Source organism: Glycine soja, chromosome 7, assembly GCF_004193775.1.
Source record: "Glycine soja cultivar W05 chromosome 7, ASM419377v2, whole genome shotgun sequence".
Taxonomy (NCBI): Eukaryota; Viridiplantae; Streptophyta; class Magnoliopsida; order Fabales; family Fabaceae; genus Glycine; species Glycine soja.
In genome coordinates, this window is record NC_041008.1 from 21176318 (window position 1) to 21183698 (window position 7381).

Sequence of the window (7381 nt, forward strand, 5' to 3'; positions counted from 1 at the left end):
GAGCCAAGAGGCACAGACCAACTCGCCTAGGTGAGGTTTTTTCTTAATGCTGAAGGTACTCACTCGTCCAGTCGAGCTAGTTGCTGGCTTGAGCGAATGGTTTTCTAAAATCTTGGCAAAATGACCATTTTACCCTTCCTTTTATCTTGGTTTCTAGATCCAACAAACAACCATCGAAACCTAAGAATCATGGATGAATCTTTCATATTTAAACAAAAACATTAGTAAATGTACAATATATATAAAACAACTAGATTTAAGGGAAGTATATAAGAAAACTATTACAATTGAAAGATAAGTGCTAACAGTTTAATCCCAAAAATAACTTAAATATGGCACTTATCACAGTTGTACCACAACTATAGTTAACAAATGGCCGGTGGCAATTATCTAATTATTGGACACCTTAACGACGATTTTATGCAAATATGTCATAAACACTTTCAATACGATGATGATTTTTGTCAAAACCATCATAGATAGGTCGTCTTTAAAGACGGGTTTGGATAATCGTCATTGTATTCAATGTAAAAATTGAAAGTGGTGAGTGTCGAGTCCACTTGAGCACCCTAGCTAGTCTCACACACTGTTGTCCCTTTACCTTTGTTGCTTGTGTCATCCCTTTAGCTCTGTGCGCCGCATCATGGTGGTGGTTTCATCGCCGCCATGGTCCATTCATCACCATGGTGTTGTTAGAAAACATCGTGCCACCGTCCAAGTCGATCAGTGAACCGTACCCCTCCACCATTGTGCTTTCATCATTAGAAGGTATGAATCTCCCTCAGTAGTGTGCATAAATATTTTATATGAAAGACAATGTTGTTCAAGTTTAATAAAATGACCATGAACAACAAACCTCTTATTTCAAGTTTTCAATATAGATGCATACAGAGAGAACACAAAGTTGAGTTCATATGCTCATCTATCTTTTTCACTCAAATACATGGAGATGTTTGATAATTGTATGTACTTAGCATGTAATGTAATGCAATAAAGCATCAAAAGCCACCTATAACTCCATAACTGCATTTGTCACTTCCCAATTGAATTATTCAATCCCAGTATTTTATATAGAAAAATTTCAAGTAGATCTACAATTAGGCTTTGTGAACTTTCTCATTTCACTATTTATGTTTATTCTTTCATTATTTTTTTTTATGTTCACTGGAAAGATAACAAATGTTTGCCTCTTTGCACATGTAACACCAAACACAAAAGCACCTTTGAACTCCACAATGTTGGACTGATTGCTTATTTTAGAATTCATGGCAGTAATTAAATTTGAATAATAAAATGTTGGAGATACAAGGAAAACTCTATTGAATTTTAATTAAACTTTTTTATTTGTTGGAGTATGCATTCCTAGTTCAGTTTGATCTGTAGGCTTGTCAAACTAATGGTCATTTGAGTTAGCGTGTGCATTGGTCATGGCTTTAGAGTAAGTCGTGACAGTATCAAGTTTGGTCAATATCTCCAAAAGAATTATTCCACCTAATAGCTTGATTATATATAAAACCATTTTTTTACGATAACACCTAACAACTAAAGTAATATTGCACCGTAAAATGAAGGAGAAGTAACAACAATCTTCATCTTGTGAACCAACCAAGAGACAAGGGATCGTGATTCATAGTATTGACTATTCCGAGTTTCTCACTCCTACAATTCATAAAGGTTATTTCGATTTACTAAACAATTTTAAAAAGACTGTAGTGATGTGTCGAAAATTTCATAGCCTTATATATTAGCTTAAGTTAAAGGTAGACTAGTTATCAATTTCCTTCTGGTCGATCACATTACTTGTAGTACACATGAGATGTCTCGACTGTGTCTGGAACACAATAAACAAGCCAGCTATATGATAATGCTAAATAACCTTTTAGTGTAGAACTGTACACATTTCTCTGGTTTCAATTTTGAAGTGGGTACCGTCTTGCTTGTTCATAAAAAAATTGGGGCATTCAGCCACACATATTTTCTTTGTCTTTTGATAAAATAAATCAAAGACAGTTCTATGTGATCCATCTCACCTGTGCCTCTAGCTAGACCCCATTTCTTAGATATCTCTTCATCAATTATTATTTATGTGTCTGATGGTTTTCCAAGGCCATCTCTTAATCTATATATAGAGATAGTCATGGCTTCAGTCACAAACAAGAAACATGCAAATATAGGCATCAAGTCTTCATTATCCCATCCTCCAAGATATGTACTAGAAAAATCCAAATAGGAATCACATAACATACCTCTGTTACAAATGGTCATGTTTTATAGCCTACGTAGTATTAGTGTTACATCCAAGTGTAATTTGCAGACTTTTTCTCAGAAATAACTATTCAATTCTATTATTGATGTAATGTAATAGTATTCACTATTTTTTAGATAGATACTAGGAAGCATCTTAAATGGTTAAGAACTGGGATAATGCATGACCATAACCTTTATATTTATGTCATGCCGCTGACTTCATCCAACCACAAAAATATAGCTTTGAATTTGGTGTATTTCCTGGTCACACTTTATTGTATGTATCTCTATTCTCTATCATTAGCATGTGACTGAGAGATTATTCTTCAAACTGCAAACATTGAGGCCTTACTAAAAAAGACTAGAACTTGGTTCTATGGAGAAAGGAGCAATGGTCTTTCCTTTTACAATAACAGTTTCTTGTCTTTTTATCATCTTCCATTTTGCTAATTCTATTTCAGGTAGCCTAGTTTTCAACTTCTATGCAGCTTCATGCCCCACAACAAAGTTCACTGTGAGAAACACAGTCAGTTCATCTTCTTTTGATCCTTCAATTCCCGGGAAGCTCCTTTGCTTGTTTTTTCATGATTGCTTTGTGGAGGTTAGTGTGTACTATTAGTTCTACACTTGTTCTTTCACACTCTAAGTACTAATTTACATTTGTAATTGTTAGGAATCTTGTCTTCTGTATTTTTCATGTTTCCCTCTTGCGCTTGGATTGATTCTTTAGAGTGGGTAAGGGTAAAGTGAGTAATTTTAGTCAATGATGAGAAAATCAATAGTTGATATAGCAACACATGCATGATCTGTTATGCAAATGCAGATAACATCAACTGTTGATTTTCTTATCAATAACAAAAATTACTCACATTACTATCTAAAGTAAGTTGCCCCTCACTTTAAAGGAGTTGAATCCCTCTTGCACCTAAACTTGGACTAAAGTTAGTAATTTCAATTTTTTATGAGAAATCCCTTTAGAGGAGTTGAACCTCTCTTGCAGTTGGACTTGGACTAAAATTAGAAATTTCAATTTTTGATGAGAAAATTAATGGCTAATATATATAAAAAAACAAAGAATATGATTTATTAGAGGACCTTCTCTTGCATTTCATGTTAGTTTTGGATTGCTTTTAAATCAACTGCTCTTGTTGTCAGATTAATTAGTTGAAAGTGAGATAGCAGTTCCTTCTATTGAATTAATCCTATCATCACCTATACAAAAGGTTAGTTCTAGTGCTAGTGCTCCTGTTGATGTTGATTTGGATGACATTAACCACAAAGGCAAAGCAGTTATTGTGCTTCAAGCATCGCAGGTTGAGGTTAGAGGTAATGGACTTTCAGTTGCAGCTGAGAAAACATCTGATGATGGATACAATTAGCAAAAATACAAGCAAAATCTTGTTAAAGGAAGTGAATTTCCTTTATTACAAATGTACACATCCTAACTGTGAAGTGAAAAAACTTTTTGAGCGCTCTCATGATGGTCAAATCACTAATATAGTTTACAAGGGAACACATGATCATTCTAAACCTCAACCAAGCTACTAATACTCTACAAGTACTATTATGTCTATTTAAGGAGAGATCTGATAAGGCTTCTATGGCTGGCCGAGATGGTAATACCAACCATCTATCTTAGCTTCCATTTTATTATTACTTAGTGCAAACAAAATAAATTGGCTTTCTTTTTCTTCTAATTCTTGAATTGTAGACAAAGCATTCGCTATGTATGGTCAGGTGTCTCATGCTGCTTAGCCCAACAGTACTCTAGAGTCATCACCTGTAGCAACAAATGATGATGGTTTAGACGGTGCCAGGTTTGTGTCAAACAGGACTAATGAAGAGGTTGATGATGGCGATCCCTTCTCAAAGCGAAGGTATGACAATTTGGTTGAAGCTCTAAATTTTCATCAGCATGTGTACTCACTTACTGCTATTGAGTTTTTTTTAAGCAGAAAAATGAAACTTGATGTTGACATCACTCTAGTAGTTAAGCCTATCTGGGAACCACGGGTTGTTGTACTAACTTTGAGTGAGGTTGACATATTGGATGATGGGTACTGCTGGCGTAAGTATGGCCAAAAGGTTATGAGAAGCAATCCTAACCCAAGGTATGTCCTCACGTTGATGAAACTAGGAATAGAAATTAACTTATAAATTCTAATTTGATGTATGTGCTTTATCAAATGAATTTTTTTATTAATATTGTCAAATGTCAAGTTTTTACTTGTTGTACTTGTTGTCTAGACAACAGTTAAAGTGAGGAATCAACTTGATATAATAGTTTATTGAAGCCTATATATTCATTACTCAACCATTTTTCTTTGCAATTGTTTCTTTTATTATCATGGGTTTTAGTATAGTCTGAGGCTTTGAGACCCCTGTTGCAGCTTTGCAACCTATAGTTTCATACACTAAGTGACACTCCATACATATTTCATGGTGCTTTTGGATGAGTGCTATGTGTTTCCAGTATGGTATCTACTCCTAAATTGATACTAATAAAATGCACAAATGTTGATAGTTTAAATACTTTAGTCTAGTATTACAAATGATACAACTAGCTTAGTTGATGGTACAAAATGAGTAATTACTAAATTTGAGTAGTGTGTATTATACAAGACTGTGCTCAGTTGCCCTAAATGATAATTATGGTTAGAGTGAAAATTTTGGTTTCGTTGAGCCCAATGGTAACCATTAATTCATGTAGTTGACCCAACTTGCAGAATAAGATTTGGATGTAATCAATGTATTTTGTGTACAAGGTGTCTTTTAATGCTTTTATTAATAGCCGTTGTAACTAGAGAGTACAAACAAACCAAAATAGTTGTCAATTTCCAAATTTATGACTGGTATTGGTTTGAGCGATTCTATAGAGAAAAAAATATTACAAAGAACTACAAATTGTAATAGTTGTCAATTTCCAAATTTATGGTAGTCACTTTTTTTAGTTGTTCATCACATTGAAACTTTTATATTCATGATACAGTTCTTCATCTTTCTCATCTATTAGTTCTAAAACTTGAAATATTATGATAACATCTAAATTTCTTGCTTTGCAGGGAAATGGTTACTTTGTTCGGTTTGGTACCTGTTCAGGCAAGATTGTGGTTGTAGCTCCTTGAGGATAGTATGATTCCATAGTTGAATTGAACATAGTCTATCAAGTATAAAAAAGTTGTGTAGGACTCTAGATGATTTAGTTAGAATGTGATTTGTCACCAATTAAACTTCATAAATTTTGGCGTGATGAAATTTTGATGAGAAGACACCCACTGAAGATATTTAACCCTTGGAGGGCATATTGTATTTGGATTGGTGTAATGAAACTACACTTATATGTATTTGATTCTAATATATTTTTTGTCACTCTAATCTTTATAATTATGTTTTTGGTCTCTATAATTTTTAAGTTTGGTTTTTAGTGCCATATGTTTATTTATTTTAAACAATTATATACTACTAGATTGGAATTATGTAGGTTTAGAACATGGTCTAATTTGACTTCAAAATTTTAAAAAAATTATGTAAAACAAAACAAATAATTAGTTTAAAAAAATCTTTTCTAAGAGGGTTTTCCACGGAACCATTTTTAAAAGTCAAATTTTTACATTTTTTTAACAAAAAAAAAAAAGACATTCTAAGACAGTGTTTAGCTATACCATCTTAGAAATGCCTAGGAATCATCTTTAAAAGTCAATTTTTTACATTTTTAACAAAAAAAACATTCTAAGATGGTTCTCTATTCTTCTTCTTCTTCACTACTGCTTGTTGTTGGTTGCTTCCATACCTGTTCTTCGTTGGTGCTTCTTCTTGTTGGGTTCATCTTCTTTCAGGTAAGTTATCCTTTGTTTCCTGTTTTGCTTGATTCACTATTTTGGTTGTAAGAATGTATTGAATCAATGTATTGCTTCCTTGTATTGAATGAATGTGTTGCTTTGTTGTTGTTTGAATTGAATTAATGGCAAAAAAAATCACATTTTTCTAGAAAAAAAAACCTATATAAATTGTTGATCCGTATGGGTTTTTTTTTGTTTTTTTTTTTGTTATTTTTTTAACTCAAAATATATAGTTGTGAATTATTTTTTAAATTGTAACAATGCATGTCTAATAGTAACAATGCATGTCTGATACAAAATTAAAGCATGACATAACAATGGTGTACTTGACAGCACATAGGAAGTGGCATGCGTCTATTTAAAAAAAAAATAACACAAAGAGTCTCATTGAACAACATCTATATATACTACACCAACACTCTCAACAATCACACATTCTCACCCAATCTACCTTTAGAAACCAAATTTTACAAGAAACTATGGCATTTTTGGAGAAACAAGAAGACAGACCATTGTCAACTCCAAATTAGCTTTTATTTTTCTGAATGGATCAATTATTCACAACGAATCTAGTGTTTATTTCCAAAGTTCCACTATGATACCCATTAAAGTACCTAATTATTGTGGTTTTGAAATGATCAAAAGCAGAATGCACAATACCCTTCAACTAACCAATGATCAATGTTTGAAAGAGATTTACTACCGACAGCCATTCGTAGATGCAGGTAACCAATTTGCCTTTCAATCTATGCAATTGAAAAAAGATGATGGTGTTAACACAATGTTAATGTGTAATGATCAATACTCGTGTGTTGGTTCGATTAAGTTATTATGTACCATTGGTATAACACCAGATGGTATATTAAACTTACTTTAAGTCACTATGACTCCTACTCATGATGTCCTACTATATTACAACGGGAGGTGGAACATGTCATGCCAACACGACTTTGTGGGTTACTCGTTCACAAGAAAAAATCCAAAAAGATTTGACATTACTTTGGGATGTAGCATCGATGGACTGAAGGATGTGATCAAGCAAGTTACACCTCAAGGGATTCCCTCTTATGGTATTCATGAATCACAAATGGTAAGACGATTATTTTTTTGACAGCTAGGTCATTCTGAGTATTCATAAAAAGTTATCAAATTTGAAATTATTGAGCTGAAAACTGACAATGACATGCTGAAGGTCTTAGTACAGTCTAACTAGTGGAAACAATTTGGTCCAATAGAAATTTTAGTTGTTTTTAGTAAACCAGTAATCAAAACGGAAGACGACGTGTCTCGGTCGC

At 33.1% G+C, this 7381-nt stretch overlaps 1 pseudogene; it reads left to right on the top strand.

Annotated features, from left to right (window-relative positions):
• Positions 1 to 683: 683 nt before the first annotated feature.
• LOC114420513 lies at positions 684 to 5364 on the top strand (annotated as a pseudogene).
• Positions 5365 to 7381: the final 2017 nt, after the last annotated feature.